The sequence below is a fragment of the Danio rerio genome, chromosome 6 (assembly GCF_052040795.2).
Source record: "Danio rerio strain M-AB ecotype USA chromosome 6, GRCz13ab, whole genome shotgun sequence".
NCBI classification, from domain to species: domain Eukaryota; kingdom Metazoa; phylum Chordata; class Actinopteri; order Cypriniformes; family Danionidae; genus Danio; species Danio rerio.
In genome coordinates this window covers 33,509,480-33,530,345 of record NC_141026.1, presented here as the reverse complement: position 1 = coordinate 33,530,345, position 20,866 = coordinate 33,509,480, and the positions used below count along the sequence as shown (strand labels likewise).

The window sequence follows — 20,866 nt, the reverse complement described above, 5'->3', positions numbered from 1 at the left end:
TTTGCATAAAAGCAAAGGCAAAGGTATTGGTGTTCACAGATGTGTAATGGTGAGCATGTCATACTCTGAACCCCATTTTGTTTTTAGTAAGTTTTATATTAGTTTGATATCTCTGTCAAAGTATACTAAAAGAATATTAGTATAATGTAAAGTATATTGTAAATGTTACCGACCATTGTCAGTGCCAGCTGTCACAGTTGCTAGGTGACAAGCTCAGTCCTCTGAAGGCTAAACCATCCCATTTAAAAACACTTTGGCCTCTGTGAACTTTGAAGGATTCAGCCTCTGAATCTGTATTGCCGCTGTTAAGATTTATCTGTTGCTGAAAGAAAACCTCCCCTCTTGACAGAAAACAAAGTGAAAACCCTCTATTAAAATGGGTCTACTATCTTTAAAATAATCATTCAGTTTTTTAACCAGTCTTTGAATGATTCCCTCAATTAAGTTATTTAAAAAATAATCGATTCATTCAGGAGCTCAAATTGGCTTGTTGAATCCAAAGGTCCTGTAGTGTTGGCAACAGATCAAACAGGCAATTATTTGTATTGCTTACCAAGTATAATACACACCAGTCCTCACCCAGTCATGTGTTTTACTTGCAACCCCCAATACAAGATCAAGATTTACGACCCTAAAGAATTCAAGTTTGCCTCTGAACTATCAGGAACAGGACACTGAAAGACTGAGGGAGAGAGACAACCTCCATATCCAGGATTTTATCTATTCTCAGAACAGAATTTGTGTCACTATTATGTATGTACATTGGCCTTTATATTTGATGCTTTCAATGCATGTCTTTTTATAGAACTATTTCATGGCGACTATCAAAATTAGTGTATATCACCTTTGCATAAATCAGATAACATCAAAGTTTCCATTTACAAGCCTGTGAGCCCACTTTATTATGCAAAAAGTCAGACAAACTTTCTCTGCTTGGAGTGTCTCAGAGGCCAGAATAACCTATAGTAGATGTGGTCTCTGAAGCAGTTAAAGGCTACTACTCTATTTCAAACAGTCAGTTGGGAGTCGAAGACACTCAGACAAGATCAACACAAGGAAAAGTTGTGTGCAGTTGTTGTGTGACCATGTGGACGCCATGTGCTGCAGCCAGACCTCGACCTTCTTCATCGAGTCAGAATACCATCTCTGAAGTCATTCTCCAGTCAACCAAGGAGAATTTCATCAAGACATTAATCTGAGATGGCATTGAACACTCGCACAATGGCTGAGACATATGTAAGTATCTACAATTTAACTCAATTGTGAAGGGGTCATGTTTATTTTTCACATAGTTATATTGCCTTGAGCTTGTTTATACTTTCCCCTGCTTCATTTTGGATTCATTTATCCATTCTCACATTGTATGCCTGGTTCTGTGTATTTGTATGTTAAGTAAATGTTTGTCACCTTAGCTTAATTAAACCTTTGACACACATGCACATGAGGGTTTATTATAATTATTGATAATAACTGCTTGCATCCCTTTACGTGCATCACTTACATCATTTTAATGATTCTGGTATTTGCTATATGCTCTAAGATCAAGCCTCTGAAAGAGAAAAGTTGTTTTTATGGGTCCACTAAAAATCACATTCTGAAAATGAATACAGTCCAAGCTGAATGTTTGCTGAACGAGCCAGTTGAACATGTAAAATGTGTTCTGTTATACCAAATTATTGAATATAACTCATCTAAATATGTTTAATCAATGAGTTGTTTATACTTCCATAAGCTACTTCTGCTTCCGTCCATACTTCTGGGGCCTCATGTATCAACGCTGCGTACGCACAAAAACTTTGCGTACGCCAGGTTTCACGCTCAGAATCGCTCACGTTTGGATTTACTAACAATGAACTGAACGTGGGAATGTGCGCAGCTTCACGGCAGCTTTCTGGCAGGCGTCTGGTGTCTGTTTTATTTCCGTTGGCGACTCCTAGAGGCAGTTGTGTTAAATTGCTCTCTACAAAGTGTCTGAGCCTTGCAATGGCAGCTGTATGAGACGGGTTCATCTAGCAGGTATATAAGGTTTCCATACCATACATTTGACCAGCTAAACATTAAAGCACAATTTGCAGCAGTCGCCTGTTTTCCCAATGTAATCTGAGCTATCTACTGCACGCACATTGCTATAAAGACACTAACTGAAGATGAATTTGCATGCGTGAATCAGAAACATTTCCATTCAATAAATGTGCAAATAAAATATGATGCTTATTGATATGAACTTATTGATGATTCCTACTTGTCTTTCTCGTGATAAATAGTTGGCAAAATCTGATATGTAGCGGGGGAAAAAACAAGAATGAGTTCATCAGACGCTGGATTCGAGCCGAGCTCATGCTCGAACGTATCAATTCATGATCACATGCGTCTTACGAGTAGCGCCACTGAGACTGTTAAGCATCCTGCAACATTTTACAGATATAAACCAGACTATTTCTTTTTTTTAATGCACTCAGTGCGATGTTCAGACCCAACTGTGTTAACCGCATCAGCTAAACTCTCCCACTCAATTTTTTCTTTTGTTGTTAATTCCGGAGAACAAACTTGCAAATAACACCGCTTTTCCCCGGTCTACCTCCGAAAGCAGCACCTCCAATTCACATTCTGTTCAAAGTTTCTCTTTTTGCTTGCTTTTGACATTGCTTTTTCGTTGGGTTTTGCCGTTAGCATAGTCATTAGCATATTCATACGGGGGAGGAGGCAGGGAGGGGTTTTGTGCTCGTGCATGTTGCGCTCAGTTTCACGTTCATTCGGATGTACAAAAGAATATTCGTGAGATTCGGCGTACGCAGTGTTTCATACATCTGAATTTTTTTCTGCGTACGCACATTTACAGCTTTGTGCGTACGCAATGTTTTAGTAAGATTTCCACGCAAGTCTTCGTACATGAGGCCCCTGGTGTCTCTTGGCAGCTCTATGTTTAATATTGTCTTCAAACATAGACAAATTTAGTTTGTTTTGTGCCTGAGCTTTGCCTTTATTTGTATTGGCCATGTGCTCTTTTTTTTTTCCAGCATTTAGTTCTTGTAGTCCGTGTTTACTTCTATGTTCTTCACCGGTTCCTTGTGTGCCCTGTCTATTTATTGCGCTATAAAAAGTTTTATTTTTATTTTTATTTTTTTACTTATACCCCACACAACATAAAACTCATAAAACAAAATCAACATTCAGGAAAATAATGTAAACTAATTATAATAAAAATAATAACAAAACAAAAGTTATTACAAAAATATTAAATATAAAATAGTTTTCCAAATACTGTAAAAAGCATACGTTCATATGATGCAGTAGAAGTCATAAGCTCAATCCAATCTGTAAAAGAGGGAGTTTTTCCAATTTTGCAGGACCAGTTTCACTGCCATAATACATCCTGCAATGACTAGCCCAGTCTATGCTTTAGATATTCCCTTCCATAGAGTGGATGTATCACCAAGAAGACTTGATGAATAAGGTAAAGATTGTCCCAGCCATTTTTCAAGGTTTTGAATGACTCTTGTCCAGAATGGAACCACCAGTTCCACATTAAGGGCCCTATCATACACCCAGCGCAATTTGGCGCAAGACGCAAAGCAATTGTTGTTTTCTAGTTTCAGCTTGGCGCCACACTGTTTAAATAGCGCATGCATTTGCGCTCATATGTGCACTCATAGGCGTTCTGGTCTAAAAAGGATGGCATGTTGATACGCATTGCTGGCACAATGCCATTTTGAGAAACTATAATAGATTATTTAATAAATCAGAACAAAGCCGGTCTATTGTCCAGTGCAGAGTGCGTTAGCTGTGCGCCTTGCTTACACACTGCTTAATACAAACAAGATGTAGAGCAATACGCAAATATCTTTACATTTGAAAAAGAATTAAAATATTAAGGATCAGGTACGTGCACACATAGGGCTCAACCTGTGCAGTGCACATGCATGCCCTTTTTAGTCTCGGATAGAAAGTGGCCTTCCAAAATGATCCCCTGCGACGTCCGCCCACCATTCCCCCACCTCTCCCTCCCGCTCTTCAGTACGCGCGCAACAACCCCCCCCCCCCCCCCAAATTAGAACTGAATTTAGAAATAGTTTATAAACAAATCTTTGAGCTTAACAAACAAAATTAATTATTTATAGGCTAATTGATGTCTGTACATTCAAGGTTTCCCTATCCACGAGAGTGAAAGTGAAAGTAGATAATAAGGAGGCTTATCTCTCATTCTCATGCTGCATATGCTCTGTTTAACTTTTTTCTCGCTAGTGAAACGTTCAGTTTTTCCACTTACAAAGTCCATCATGTAAATAGCAAATGCGCTATGGCACGATGCAACTGGCTCTTAAAGGGAATGGGAGATGAGACTCTGATTGGTTTATTTTCAAAACACACCTATAACTCATTAAGCAAATAAGCTCAACCCTTTTAGACCATGCGTCACAGCGCAAAGCGGATTTTTCCATCCTTATATTAGCAAAAGTGGATTCTGACATGCCCTGAATGCATTTGCACCCTGTGCTTTGCACTTTGCTCATGGATCTTCAAAATAGAGTCCTATATGTGAAAAGGTGCCCACAGAAGGACCACATTTCCAACAGTGGTTATTTTTTCATTAATCCTAGCATATGCAGTCTTATTGGGTTCCAGTAATTTCGATTAATCATCTTGTATATGTTTACCTCTAGAATCTTTCACTGGACCCCCTATACCAGAAACTACTGCCTCCCAATCACCCTATTCAAATTCCATCTCCAAGTCTTTCTACAAACAATTCTTAAATTATCACTTTTTCCATACATGTTGTTTGCAGCAATCTTATAAACATAAGATGAAGTTTGCACTGACTTTGGCATATTTAGAAACCCTATTAAAACACTTTCTTCTGATCCTGCCTTATATCCCGGATCTTATATTATTATGCAGTTGTATATACTTCCAGAAATCCCCTTTATCTAATCATTTGAACTGGTCTTTCAACTCCTGAAATGATTACAGTGCCTTCTGTCCATGTAAATCATCAGTTGTTTTTTAGGCCTTTTTTACACCAATCCTTCCAATACACTGTTTTCGTTCCTGTCTTAATGGCACGGTTATGCCAAAATGAAGAATAGCCTTGTTTATGATCGGACAAATTTTTCCAGATCTGCTGTGTGTTCCAATATAGTGTCGACTTCCCCATCCACAATGAAATGTAAAGATTTCAGAGATAAAAGCATCAATAACACTGCATGAGGTAGTCAGAGTTTTCTCTATTTCTATTCAGCTTATACCCTCTACATTACCACCTGACCAGTGCTTACATATTTTAATCATCTCATGAGATTACACTTTTATTATTTTACTAATTGTTTGTTGGTTAAAGTCCAGGCTGGGCCAGTTGGCATTTCTGTGTGGAGTATGTATGCTCTCCCCGTGTTTGCGTGGGTTTCCTCGACAGCCAAAAGACATGCACGATAGGTGAATTAGTTAAACAAATTCAGCCGTATTGTATGATTGTGTGTGTGAATGCGAGAGCGTATGAATGTTTCTCAGTACTGGGTTGTGGCTGGAAGGGCTGGAATAGTTGGTGGTTCATTCCCCTGTGGCAGCCCTTGATAAATAAGGGACTACGCTGAAGGAAAATGAATGTGTAATCCATCCCAATCTCACAAGGAATGTATTAATTACAAGGAATGTATTAGCAGAAAAGACCCAACCCGTCAATGATGGATGAGCAAGTAAGACTAAATTGTACTAATGAAATTGTAGAAATTAATGTGAATTAGCTACTAAATCAAAAACTTAAGAGTTCCTGTGAGATTGCGTTGGTTTAAACGTGCTGTATGTGTTAACCAGCTGACTGGCAGTGACTAGCTATGTGGATATTTGGAAATCACATGGTTTTATTGGTTTATTTAATGAGAGATAATAAAGATTTCATGTAAGTAAAAAGAAAAAAGTTAATGATATGAAGATGAAAGAACTTTAAGACGGACAGTATGCATTGAGCAAACTGTATTTTCAAAGACTTGAAGCCAGACATGGTTAATCAGTGAGTGCATTATTTATGAGCCAGTGTTTTGGTTTTGAATCATTACTTCCATCCACGCAGGACTGTTGGTTCATGAAAATTACATGACGACATTTACCCAAACACACTGAGTCAGACAGACTTAACATATGGAAGTTATCTGTGCCTTGAAGTGAGATTTCAGTGGTTGATCATTGCTGGCGCTGCGGGATATTTCCCATGCCTTTGTTGTATATAACTCACAATGGTATTGTTTTTTTTCCTCTTTTTAAAAAAAAATATACTCTCACTTCTCTTGTTGATAACTAGAGACACTCTAATAAGTACACATCAGCCCAGGATTATTGTGCATGCAATCAAGACAAAGTCACTCAAACTACATCAGTCTGGAAATTGCACATCATCAGCAAGTCAGAATATAGTAATAAATAGTAAGAATATTATATATTTCCTTAATCACTTGTCCACATCTAGATAGACCAGATAACCATGCTTATTTTAATTATTCAGCTTTTATTTTGTTTCAATGCTGTTACAAAATATGTAAATATATATAAAAAAAACACTTGTAATTTTCTGCCAACACATGCAACCCAGTGCAAAATGTTATTTTTTTAGTTATTTCATCTGAATATCAGAGGAAAAAATTAATAATATAATATAATATAATATAATAAATAAAATAAAATAAAATAAAATAAAATAAAATAAAATAAAATAAAATAAAATAAAACATTCATTCGTTTTCTTTTCAGCTTAGTCCCTTTATTAATCTGGGGTCGCCACAGCGGAATGAACTGCCAACTCATCCAGCACATTTTTGCTCTTCCAGCCGCAACCACTCTCTGGGAAAATAATAATATAATATAATATAATATAATATAATATAATATAATATAATATAATATAATATAATATAATATAATATAATACATATTTGATTACTTTTTTGCATTCACTTAATTTCTTTTACATAATATTTGCATGTAGTACATTAATTTAATTAAAACAATACAAAAAAAGTAGAGGAAATTCAAATACTGAATTCAAGATTGCATAAAACATTCACACCGCAGTTTACAGCTTACACTGCGTGCAAATTCATGTCAACAACCCACTTCTGCATTTTAAGTTGACAAAGTTTACATAAATAAAGCGGATATCTTTTGAATGCGTTACAGGAAACCTAAAAATAGCCGGTTTCCCATCATCATCTTCCTTTTAATCAGGATACGTATTACAGCTTCTGCTGTGGGATTTTATTATAGTAGAAATAGTAAATAGTTTGAGGGAAGTTTATTGGAAATGTTTCACTGGATCCACAAAAACAGGTGTGAGGATTTCACACAGTAGCCTTGATGGGCCATTAATTCCATCTGTCAAGAATAGAATGCTTTTAAAATTGAAGACGATCGGATAGCTGTGAACAGCTGTGAATTCAAATGCTTTGAGATATTGCAGGAGAGATTGTAGAAAATTTTCCACAAGTTTACCACCTTGCACACATCAAAGTAAAACTAAATCCTGACTGTATGCAAAGCAAATTTAGTTGAATGTTTATTTTAAAATTATTTTCAATAGAAACAGGCCTTCATTGCATGACTCATCTAATATTCATTAAACAAATAACCTAAAGCAAGACCTTGCAACAGCCAAATAACAGATAAAAATAGTTGTCATTGGGGGATGCTACCATTTCAAATGCTACATGTTTGTTAAGTGGGTCCTTATTGATACATTAATGATACGTAATAGCGCAAATGAGTACCTAAAATGCAAAGATGCATCTTTTGAAAATGTATCAACACAATGAAAGTAGAGTCTAAAACAATACTGGGTTATTTCAACTCAAACTTTGTGTTACATTTATTTATATAAATTCACCTTAACAAATGAATTCAGCTGTTGGTTTTGTTCATATTTAACCTAAGATTGGGTTGAAATAGCCTAACACTTTTCAATGAGTACCTTTTATTTCTGAAGTAAAACGTTTTTTTTTTTTGTTGTTGTTATTGTTTGTTTGTTTGTTTATACTGGATCCACTGTTTTGCTGAGGCAAAGAAATTGCATAGTGTGTTGATAGCACAGTGCGTTGAATGACAGAGTGTGTTGCATAGTCATGAAAGCAGATCTGCCTCATAAGTTGGTAGAGAAGATTCCCAACATGAGAAAGCACATACATGCATTTTTATTGAACAAGCCAGTACTTTTAAAACCTAGCGTTTGTTGCTTGGCAAATTGAGAATGATTTAAATCTTGTACAAACACATACTATGCACACACACACACTCACACACACACACAGAGTTGATTGGTGTGTATTTCTGGCGCTCCTTCTCAGAATAGCTCCATGTTTGCCTGGAGACTTATGGGAAAGAAGAGATGGGGTCTACAAACTCAGTTAAAAGAAAACGCAGCTCACTTAATTTTCTCACAGATTAACTGATGGTTTCTCATTTTTTGAACAGCACAGGCGGCAGCCAAAATAAACAGGTGAGGTTTTTTCACAACTTGTTTTTTTTCCAGCTACCCCCTTTTTCTGATTGTTGCTTGTTCTTGTGCTAACAGGGGTATATTAGTAGCCCAATATCTGCTTCAATTAGTAAAGGTACAGTTTTAAGCCTGTAATAGAAGGATTCATGTGATAGAAGTGAACCAGATGGGAATATAATCTGGTGTGGGCTAGTTATGGCTAACAATGCAACATGGACACGTACTCTCGAACAGTCAATTGATGGACCCTGATTTGTGTCAAATTGAGTCAAACTGAAGCTGGGTTCGGGTTATGTAATATGCTCACTTAGTTCAGAATTATTTTATTTTCCTCTAGAGACATAAAGAGAGCATGCTATGAGCTGCTAATCTAGTCCCTGAAGAGTTCTGAACAGACTGTTCAGAATAGCAGCCAATTTAGCAGCCATCAGATGCACATTGTGTTGTCAACGATTGCATGAGGATAATTGTTGTTTTTTTGAGGCCTGGTGTATCACTAACTGTAATGAAGTACATATCATTCTTGTGCTGAAGTCTGAACCCAACCTTACACATAATAATAAAGCAGGGGTGTCAAACCTGGAGAATTTAGCTTCAACCCAAATTAAACTCCATAACAAATTAGACCAGTTTATCATACAGACTTACTACAAACATCCTGATAAATGTGTTTAAAGAGATAGCTCACCAAAAAACAAAACTTGTGTCATTAATAATTCACTTTCTCCAAACCCAAAAAAATAAAAGAAGTTTTGAATAATATTGGAAACCTGCCACCACTGACTTTCTTTGTTTTTGTTTTTATGGCCATCGGTTTACAGCATTTTTCGGCAGAAAAAAAGAAACTCATAAAGGTGTCGTTGCTGTGAAACATTTCATTGTTTGGTACATATTATGTAGAACTTTTATTTTGTCGCAAGGTAATTGTGTTTGTTAACTAGAGAATGTTATGTTTGTTATTAAAATGCTCAAGTATTACATTTTTTATCAGGCTAAAAAGCCATGTTTGACATGGTTGCCTATGCATTGAGCTTTTTAGGCGTTATAAGTCAAGTATCGGATAGCATGTTGGCTCAGTGGTTAGCACTGACATCTCACAGCAAGAAGGTCGCTGGTTCAATTCCCGGGCTGGACCTGTTGATGTTCTCCCCGTGTTCACATGGGTTTCCTCCGAGTACTCCGGTTTCCCCCACATTCCAAAGACATGCGCTATAGTTGAATTGGGTAAGCTAAATTGTCTGTAATGTATGAGTGTGTATGGGTGTTTCCCAGTACTGGGTTTTGGCTGGAAGGGTAAACGCTGCGTAAAACATATGATGAAATAGTTGGCGGTTCATTCCGCTGTGGCAACCTCTGAAATAGAGACTAAGCCGAAGGAGAACGAATTAATGAATGTTAAGTAATTACTTAACAGACACTCACTCACTCACTCTCTCACTCTTGATTGATCCCTTTCCTTCATTTATCCATCCAGCCTGATCCCATAAGGAAATGTAAGTATTTTACGTTTTGCCAATTGAGTGGCTAATTCCAAGGAATTCGTACAAGTTCAGTCATATAAAAAATGTAAGATTTTAAATAGGAGGTGTTTCATCCAATCCCACCCCTAAACTCAACCGTCATTGGGGTATGAGCAAATTGTACTAAATTGTACAAATGAGATTGTACGAATTCATACGAATTACCCATCAAATCAATGAGATTGTGTTGGATTAATCAGGGGTCGTCACAGCAAAATGAACAACTATGTGTACACCTATTCATTGTCTTCTACGCATTGCTGTAAACATTGCCAATTGTAGCTTGTCTTGTTTTTTTTTGGGAGTATGTTGTTGTATTTTGCACTGTCTGTATTTTTCTGGTGTGGAGCCAGCACCTAAGCTTTTAACTAATCTGATTTGATTACACTATAGCAAATTTAGTTCATTTAGTTTATCTATACAGCATGTCTTTAGACTGTGGGGGAAACACATGGAGAATATGCAAACTCCACAAATAAATGCCACCTGGCCCAGCCAGTGACCTTCTTGCTGTGAGGCAACAGTGCTAACCACGTTGCCATCATGCCATTGCCCAAAAAGATTAAAAAAAAAAGCATATATCAGTATCACATTGTACAAAAACATATAAGTTCGGGACCTTGTAAAACAACTTTGGTTTCTCATAAGAATGTGTTTTACTCTCTGTCTTAAAGTTGCAGAGTTTTCAGGATTCAAATTTGATTAGCCTTTCCAACACGGCTCATAGGATAATCCTCACTGCATTAAGACTAATGACTTCAGCACAAAAGCTCTGGACAGGGTGAACGTCCGTTGGTACGGGATGCAGGGTTGTTTTGTTGGTCATCCTACAACTGTTCAGCAGTTCCAGGAACATGCATGCTGTCTTATTCTAATAATCAATTAGCATTAGTGAATCAGCATCGTGTGCTATCGCTCTATTCAAGTGACAGCATAGTCCACTATGTGGCTGTATTTTGTGCCATTAGGGCCAAGCTGTCAGGGCAGGTGGGTGGCAGGAGCTTGTGCCAAGACCCCCACAAACCTCTGATTAATTAGAGGCCGATACATTACTTTAAGAGAGTTGTCCTGTTGTTGATCATATAAATAGCACTCGGTTAATAAATGCCAATGGATCAATGAATAAATATGTTATTATATTATATTATATTATATTATATTATATTATATTATATTATATTATATTATATTATATTATATTATATTATATTATATTATGTGTTATATTATGTGTTATATAACGTGACCCTTACACACAGATTTTTTTGGTAAATAATTTTTTTATGTTCAATCCACTTAAATTTGTTGTTGACTTTTTGTGTGTTGTTGACAACCCTGTGTTTTTTTACCGTGGTGTTCCACAAAAGTCATATATGTCAATTTTGTTTAAAATGTTCATTTAAATACAGTAAATACAGCTATCCATTGATATATGGTTTATAGCTTTATCTTGGCCAAATGTTAAAAATCTGAAAATCTAAAGGAAAAAATTGAATCTAAAAATCCAAATATTGAGAATATGATTGCCTTTTAAGTTATCTGTATGAAGTGCACATTATTAATCAAAAAACATGGTAGGAAATTTACAAAATATCTTCATGGAGCATTTTTGGACCTTTACTTAATATTCTAATGATTTTTGGCCAGTGTTTTGGGCAGTGTTATGGATGTGGCATTTGTGAAATTGGCACTTGTGTGATTTTGGTAAATTAAGTATAATAGTTGGAAAACATAAACAGAGACATTTTTGAGTATTTGTAAAGCAATGTTAAATACTTGCTTACACAAAAAAACGCAAAAACGATTTCGATATTTTGGCAAAAACTTAATTTTTTTCATGGCAAGGTTAACATTTGGATAGAATTGCTCAAAGGTAAAATGTATAATTCTGGCCTGTACAATGCATTTTTTGGCTATCCCCAAAAATAAACCCATGCTATAACTGGGTTTGAGGTCCTGGGTCACAAATTATGTTATGTTGTGTTATGTTATTTTAAATTATTTTCTTTTTGCTAATTACTTTTCAAAATCTGTTATTAAAATCACTTTATGATTCTTTAAGATGTTAAGGTCACTTTAAGATCTTCAATAACTGAGGAGTACTCTAAGCCAATAAATATAGTATACTCACATTTAATTCATTTTGACAATCACTTTTACCCTTACTGTTTAATTTGCTCTTGGCAGATGCTTGCAAAAACAAATGTTTCCCCAGAATGTGCATTTCCTCTCACAGTTGGACAGTAACAATAGAGCCTCTGTAAACTCATTTTGTGATTTATCGCACACAATCTAGCAGTTATTTAGTTTGCCTCTACAGCCTGAGCAGGTTCATTCAGAAAAATGGAGCTGGCTGTGCATGAATGAGTCTAATAGACTTCATGTTCCCCAGCACTGGATGAATGGTGCTCATGTAAGACTCTGAATGCACAGTAAAACGACACTCTACACTGCGTCAAATATAATGTAGTATTATGAGGGTGAATCCAAGAGTTTGATGCTTTTATAGTCTATATATTTAAAACCTGCAATATTTTTTTTCTTTATGTAGTATGTAAGGGCACTATGATAGATTTTTTTTATACGTAAACCCAAGGCTTTAAGATCTTTGAGTAGAATTAGATGACGCACAACATACCATGTGCATTTAATTTGTCTACATTAAAGAGACAGTAATCTGACTAATTAACGTGATGCAAATTTAAAAACTTTACAAAAATTACAACAAAAAAAAAAAACCACAGCAAATTAATAAAAGATCTTCATCGGTTTGACAGGATACAGAAAGATATTATTAAATGTGATGGACCTGGCTGGGATTTGCTTATTGTGCATTGGTTATCACTTTTTGAAGTTGTAGGTGATCATTAAAAAGTTGCTTTGTGAGAATTTGCAGCGCATTTTCTTTGTTTGTCTGCTATGTGAGAATTTGCAGCACATTTCCAATTTGTTTGCATTGTGAGAAGTGAAGTTTTACAAACTAATTCCGAGAGGAGCACGTGATATGATTGAGCACAACTGGCTTCTCATCGGTAATCAGTAATAATCTAATCAGATTGGTCCAAGTTTACTATGAATGGATCGTTTTCTCCCTACTGCTCTATCTTCGTTTTGGAAGAATCCCTCCTTCCACCCCATCTCCTCCTTTTTCTCCTTTTTTAAGGAGGAGCTCTCAAGACCTACCTGATCTCGGATCCCCATATATGCTTATTGACTGGGCGGGAGCCTTGGGCTCAAGTATGATGTTTATATTAACAAAGACTGGGCTTCTGTCTTGTGTTTTGAGAATAGGATGGATCTGGCAAACCCTGCATGCAGGACGTGATATAATACTTTACTGTACAGACTATTAATGTTGCAACAGATCATTCAGAAAACAGGAAGCCATTAGTGCTTTGCTGTGGGAAAGTTGTTTATCTTTACTTCTTAAAATGCTGACTGAGTTTATTTTCACCACAAAGATAAATTAAAAGCAAAAAATAGACATAAGACAATGAGATATGAGAATCAACAGTTTTTATTATTTAAAAATGATCCAAGAACATTCAAAAGTAACATTTTATTTGATGTTTGCTAAAATAAAATGTTCCCTACACCAAAAAACATTTTAAAATAACATATACATGCTTTGGCTAGTTTTTAGGGTCACACTTATGGTCATTTATTCGACGGCCTTAATATTCAGAATCACCAGCTAAATATACTAAATATCTGTGGAATTCATTTGTGAAAAACAGATTATATATACTTTTTTTGGTAAAACAAATACTTACAAATAAAAACTTAAATGCAAAAAAAAATGATTTATGAAAATTATTAACAACAAGCTCTAAGATTTAAATAAATTTGCTCTTAATTTTTAAACTAGAAACAAAAAAACTGTTACTAACCAAAGTAGCTATGTAAAGTTTTTATAAAACTATTAACTGATTAATTATTCACCAATCAGACGATTATTAAGTCTTCATAAATAACCTAAGTTTCATACCACAGTCGTCTTCATTTTGAACAATCCCCCCTTCCTCCCCTACTCCTCCTCTCCTCCTAGACTGGCGGCATGGCAGCCCAGTGGTTAGCACTGTTGCCCCAGAGCAAGAATGTCACTGGTTCTAGCACTTACCAAGCCAGTCAACGTTTCTGTGCGGAGTTCACGTTCTTCCTGTGCTCATGTGGGTTTCCCCTGGGTTCCCTGGTTTCTTCCCACCATCCAAAAACATGCAAATTAAGTTAAACGACTAATCCAAATCGACACTATAGATGTGCCCCTAGTAAGTATCTCTTCATAACAATCCCTAATTGCTCTCTAGCTTCAAAAAGCAGGGAAGTTCTCCAGATATACCTGAGCTCAAACTCCTCTCTCACCCTATAAACGGGAGGGAGCTCCAGGCTCGAGGATCTTATGAGCTCAGGGCTCTCTCCTGAAACAGCATGCCAAACAAGCTTTATAATCAATCATCAGCTAAGTGTGAACTCTTGAACGAACACTTTTGTAAATGTGACTCATTCTGGTAGCAACCTTTAGTTCAACTTTGTGTGCTGCAGTTGTCTCTGCCAGTATTTTCTGATTACTTTCCCTTGTGTTCTGACGTTCTTTGGTTGTGGGCAAAAGAAGCTTTGGTGAATCAAACCTGTTTTATTTTATTTTATTTTCTCAAATTCCTTGTCGTCAATCTTTATTACTTCAGTATGTCTGAATTTCTCAGAGACAATGCAATAAAGCAGTCTGACGCAGTATGTGTGCTGTTATGAGTATAGATGTTAGCCATGGGAACAGAGGTAGAGAGAGACATTTGGAAGGTCAATGGGTTCATGCTTAAGGCAAACGAGAGCATGTCTCTTTCTGGAGAGGAAGCTGATTTTTGACAACCAAGTTTTCAGATGGCTAAATTGTACATTAAACTATGCATTTCAACTTGTCAAATGGAACAAATGTGCATTTTTTTATCCAGTAAGGGTTTAAATGTTCACTAGTGCATCGTAAAAAGCATAGTAATTTACTTTTAAAAAACAAGTAAACTAGTTGCCTTAAATGAAACAAGCTGATTTTACTTTAAAAACAAGTCTGCAAACTTATGCACATGGTCTGTTTACTTAATAGTTATAAGGCAACAAGTTTGCTCTCTTTTTTTAATGGTAAAGTCAACTAATGTATTTTTACAGTGTGTCATTCTGTAACATTTTATTTCGATGGTCCGTTTGTGTATTAGTGGACTGTCTGCTTAAAATATGTCAATACTGCTCCTTCAACAGACATTTAAATGACTATAAGAAACTTTGTCAACTTACACTAACCCCAACCCCAACTCTAACCCCAACCTAACAGTCTTCTTGTAATTTAGTTTGAATTAGTTGGCATGTAGATGCAATGTAACCTAATTTCAACAAACGGACCATCAAAATAAAGTGTGACCTGTTATTCAAGCCAAATTTTTAAATATGAAGTATATCCAAACTCCAAACCCAGTTTGTTTTACATTGGCTACTATACATATGCCATTCATTAGTTTACCTCTCGCAGGAATGTAGAGTAAAGCTGCTCAGATCAATCACATTCCAGCTCAACCAATTATAAGAGTTTAAGGCATGGCTAAAATATTCTGATCTGTCTTGACTCGCAGAAGAGCAAGTCCAAATTCAGACTCACCCAAATATGCAGTAACAGACTAACAACAGAATCAATATTAGATGTGCCTTTTAAAAGGTGGAAGAATTGTATTGAATTTTTAGGTTTTATTCCAGTTGCCTGCAAGAGATACAAGGTATTTTATGCTGGGATTTTACAATATCAACATAATTTGTCACAATATATGGTGTAGGGCAGTGTTGTGATTCATAAACGTCAATCAGTGACGGGGGATGCAAGAATTGACTTGTCTTATTTTTGTATAGTGTCCAATAGTAGACACAAACTTGTTTGGGATTGATTCAAAAAGAATGACTAGCATTTTTTTGGAACTCTACCAAATACTCTTGTGCTGCTACTGTAGGTTGAACTTTGTAGATGAAATGTCCTGGCTTTATTTATTTTTTCTGATAACTAGACAGCCAGTAGTGTAAAGATGCTTTGCTTATCACTTGTTTTTAGAAGCCAATCGATTGTCCCACCTACTTGATAACATTGTGCAAGACATCAAGCGATGATTGTATTGGAGGCAACATGTGAAGTGGTTTTAAATGCAGAAACCTCTAAAAGCCATTTGATATTTCTTTCTAAAATTTGCATTTTTCGCTGACTCCTGTGTGTAGACTCAGAAATTTTACGTTTATAGTGACCAATATGTTCTTTTCATTGCTTTTAAAGTAAAATAACTGAATATGAACACAGGATGAGAAAAATGCTCCTTTTAGGAAAACATTTCAGACAGCATTGAGAGGTTTTTTACATCTGAACTCTTCATGCATTCTGACATTTTTCTTATCCACGACACAAGTATTTGGGAGTCAAATGCAGCTGCTTAATTTATGCATCATAATTCTGTTAGGTGACACTAGGAGCTCAGAAACTACATACACAAACTACTTCAACTTTCAAGTATGTGTCTGAAAATAAAGATACTCTAAATATGAAATATATAAGTGTGACAGCTAGAACTGCTCTCCTCAAAATAACGGCTTCAAGGGGTTTTTGTAGTCATGCTACATATAAACCAGATTTGTTTCCCCAAAGAACAATTCTTAAAATAACCATTCTTTTCACTACAAAAAATCTGATTTTTTGAAAAAAAAAAAAATTTCCACAGATGTTCACATTTCTCATGGAGCTGTAGATCCCAATAAATAATCTTTATTTTTGAGATAAGGCCTATACATGTCGGTTATATGAGTATAAACAATTTTGAATATGACAATAGACTGTAAAAGCAAGTATAAACTTATGTCAATAAAGGATCACTACATAAAATCAGAAGAAGCTTTTTAGTGGAATGGAATGTTTCCAGAGATGTTAGCTCTAGATCTCAATGAGGAGGCTTCAAGATTTTTAAGATTTTCAGCTTATACAAGATTGGTTGCATGAATATAAACATTTTTAAATAGAACAATAGAATGTAAAAGTATAAACTTAATGTATGCCTAAGGGATCACTACAAAAAAATAGAAAGAGATTTTGTGGAATGGAACGTTTCCACAGATGTTAAAATTTTTTCATGGAGCTCTAGATCCCAATAAGGAAGCTTTATTTTTAAGCTTTTAGGCTTATACAAGATTGGTTGCATGAGTATAAAAATATCTAAATATGACAATAGAGAGTAAAAGCAAGTGTAAACTTATGCCTAAGAGATCTGTCAAATGGTCTCATCTGTTTTTGTTAGAAACTAGAAGGAAGTGTATGGAATTTTTTTTTATTTTTTTATTAATTTTTTTTATTTTGCTGGTGTAAAAACAAGTGACAAAATCACCTTCTCAGCAATTTTAACTTTCATTTTGTCTGAACTGTTTTATTTTCCTAACTTTTTGGCAGATAAATTAGTGTTAAATGTTCTTACTTCTGGGAAATGATCATCTCTGACAGAGGTCAGCCAGCTGGCGTACACCGGTCAAGCATGTGACATGACTTTATGAGCCGGATTGTATCATTTTTCGCAGTCTACAGCTAGCTTTGGTTGTACTGCGAAGACTTTCTGCTCACATTAAACGCAAAACACATACAAAAATTCAATAAGAAGCAGCTGAACTCAGATCTCAAAATTGTTGTTTCTGTCAGTAAAAGCAAAAACTTTAGAAAAGAAATTCAGAACTCAGCAAACCCATGGACGCTAAAACTTTTAACAACATTTAACAAGGAGAACAGCCCTTTACAAATTATGACGTAAACTGTGATTAACCTTTAGGCTAGAGGTAATTTCCTTTCACTAAAACGACAGCATTATTTATTCTGTCTCCCGCTGAGCTTAAACCGAATCCAATTATTGATCTGTTGACATGCATTTAGTTTTTCCCTTCTTTCTGCAGGCAGGTAATGTCATTAATATTCCAGCTTGCATATTTTACTGGACACCCATGATTGAGGCTTAAGCCAATAAGACAAAGAGTTCACAAAAGAAATCACAGGTGCTGTTTTTGCTTATGCTGTCTGTGCTTGCTCTAGCTCACAATCCAATAAAGGGAATATGCATGTTTGCAAAATGATGTAAATATGCCCAAAATGGTCCTGAAGGCAGGTGCAGACTCAATCTTTAAAAAAAGAAAGGTTTGTTTGCACTGTAATTCATGACATCAGAGTGCTAATTCCAGTATATTTCGCACATGACTAGGCCCACACGTAATTTGCGCCTGCAAAAATGCAAAGCTTTTTTTAGCCCATCATTGTATTCATTTATTTATTATATGTTAAATATATATACACTACCGGTCAAAAGTTTGGGGTCAGTTTTTTTTATATTAATTTGCTTAATTGTTAAATATTTATTTATGAATTATTTTATGAAGTTTCAAATTAAATTATTACTCCAGACAATATTGCTTTTATAACTATTACCATTAATAATAGTAATAATAACAATAATAATAATAATAACAATATTACTACTAATAATAATAATAACAACAACAACAATAAATAATACTAGAGTGATGTCTGGATCATGTGACTGAAGCTGGAGTAATGAAGCTGAAAATTAATCTATAAAATCACTGGAATAAATTATTAAATGGAATGATAAACTACTTTTGAACAGTTATTTTATAGTGCAATGACATTTACCAATTTTATAAATTGTACTGTATTTTTTTATTATTATTTTTATTATTAAACAAATGCATCTTTGGTGAGCAGGATCAGCTTATTTTAAAACATTTAAAAATCATACTGACCGCAAACTTTTGACCAGTAGGGTATATAAATATGTTTTAATAATATATATTAATATTCACTTAAATACATATTTATTCACACTTTAAAAAAAATGACACTTGCTGTATTTTTAGCTGCAACTTAAATATTTAAAAATGAATAAGTCGCTAATGCTGTCCCAACAAAAATCTATAGTTTGGAACTCAGTATTTTGTTACACTGCAGTTTTTGTATTAATTTAGTAATAGGATTAAATAATATGCAAATATTTTATGTTTTATTTACAATACAGTTTGTAAAATAATATTTTATGTCTTTTAACTGATATATTATATGAGAGACTACTTTGTTTTCCTAACAAGTCATTTTTGAAACTTTCGAAACTATACAGTGGTGAGCATATATGAATACACCCCTCACAAATATATATTTTAAATTCAAATTTTTAATAGGAAGGTATATAATATTATATTTGTGCATAAACATTATTATTCAGTACTGAAGCCAAATCTAGTGCTTATCTAATAAAATCACTTACGATAACGGTCCAAAAACCAGTTCACTCAAATTTATATGTTATAGAAAAATATTAAATACAAATTTAAAAATAGCAAAATTTAGTTGAAATTTTGTAGGTTGTAATTTTGTTTTGTAATATTTTATTGGAATTCATTTGTATTATCTTTCAATTTCTAAATATGTTTGGTGACTAAAATATTATTTTAATAAATATATATGTCTATTAAATCTGTTTTGTTCAAATGCACCAAAATACATTGCCTATATTCACTAAGAAAAAATAAAAATATTCATTTTCAAAATAAGGTGTACTCAATTATGCTAAACACTGTATATTACTAAATTCTGTGCAGAAATAGTAAACAAATATGAGATCAGACTCTCTCTGACCCTCCTTATGGCTCACCTGGTCTTTTATTTTTGCTTTTGTACGGACAGTTGTATGATATTTGTACCATAAATATCAAGCCCTGCAGCAGCATGACTGTTTAACGTATATTTAACGTGTAAATGTGACCTGTCAAAGTCCTCGCACAGATGTACATTCATACTTTACAGCTTCCAGCAACATGGCACAGACCCAACAACAACAACAAGGGGACATACTGTAGAGACTTTTTAACGACAGAAAAATGACTTCTATGATTTCAGGGAAAGAGGTGATTGTCCATGACTAACCCTTTTGTAGACACGAAGGTAAGAAATTATCACCTATTATGTAGTTAGATGTCCTTCGGCTGTTTTTTCCAGTGTGGCCTTTATGGTGTACCAATTGCCCGGTTAGATTCCCCACAGAAACCAGGTGTTAAGTGGCTTGCTTGAGGACATAATAACCCGTAAAAATGCTACTAACAGACATTGCATTAGCAGTCTTGATGCATAAACCTCATTCTTGCAGCATCACTTCTCTACAGTTTACAGCATTTAAATGTAGACTTATTTTGTGCCTACGATTTTATTAATTATTTATTTGTTTATTTGTAATGCTGTATTGTATGCCCAGTTCACCAATTATTCTTAAAAAATATTTCCAATTCAGCTAAAATAACAGTTTATTTAGATGCTTAAGCTTACTCTTAAACTTCAAGCTACTCTAATATACAAATGGCGTGCATTGCATGGCACGAGGCTGCAGGCCCTATCATACAGTTGTTGTTTGCTAGTTTCAGCTGGGTGCAAGAGTCATTTTGACGGTTTGCAGCACGCTATTTAAATAGCAAACGCATTTGCGCTCATATGTGCGCCCATAAGCATTCTGATTTAAAAAAGGAGGTGTGTTAAGGCGCATTGCTGGCGCGTTGCTATTTTGAGGAACTAAAATACTTGTTCAATAGACTAGCTTTGAGGATGTCTAAACTCCAGCACAGAGCACGTTAGTTGTGCGCCTCACTTAATCATTGCTTAATACACACAGGATGTACAGCAATACGCAAATATCTTTTCAAATGAAAAAGAATTAAAGGATTAAAATATTACAAAAAATATTATTTTCTAGCCTACATAAATATAAAAACCACTGCCTTCATGCCTTCCTCATCTCGGGGGGCTTTTTAGTTT

General features: G+C 35.0%; 1 protein-coding gene across 4 annotated transcripts in view; it reads left to right on the top strand.

The window, feature by feature from the left end:
- The first annotated feature begins 1,068 nt into the window (after positions 1-1,068).
- lepr (leptin receptor) overlaps positions 1,069-20,866 on the top strand; it is an 847,758-nt gene continuing 827,960 nt past the window's right edge. For 2 of the 4 annotated variants that reach the window (XR_015492820.1, XM_087255829.1), the window contains exon 1: positions 1,069-1,236. The gene's annotated coding sequence lies outside the window, so the exon portion shown is untranslated. Of the gene's footprint in view, positions 1,237-8,354; positions 8,480-20,866 lie in introns of those variants that run through there. The other 2 variants (XR_015492819.1, XM_087255828.1) reach the window with 1 other exon arrangement.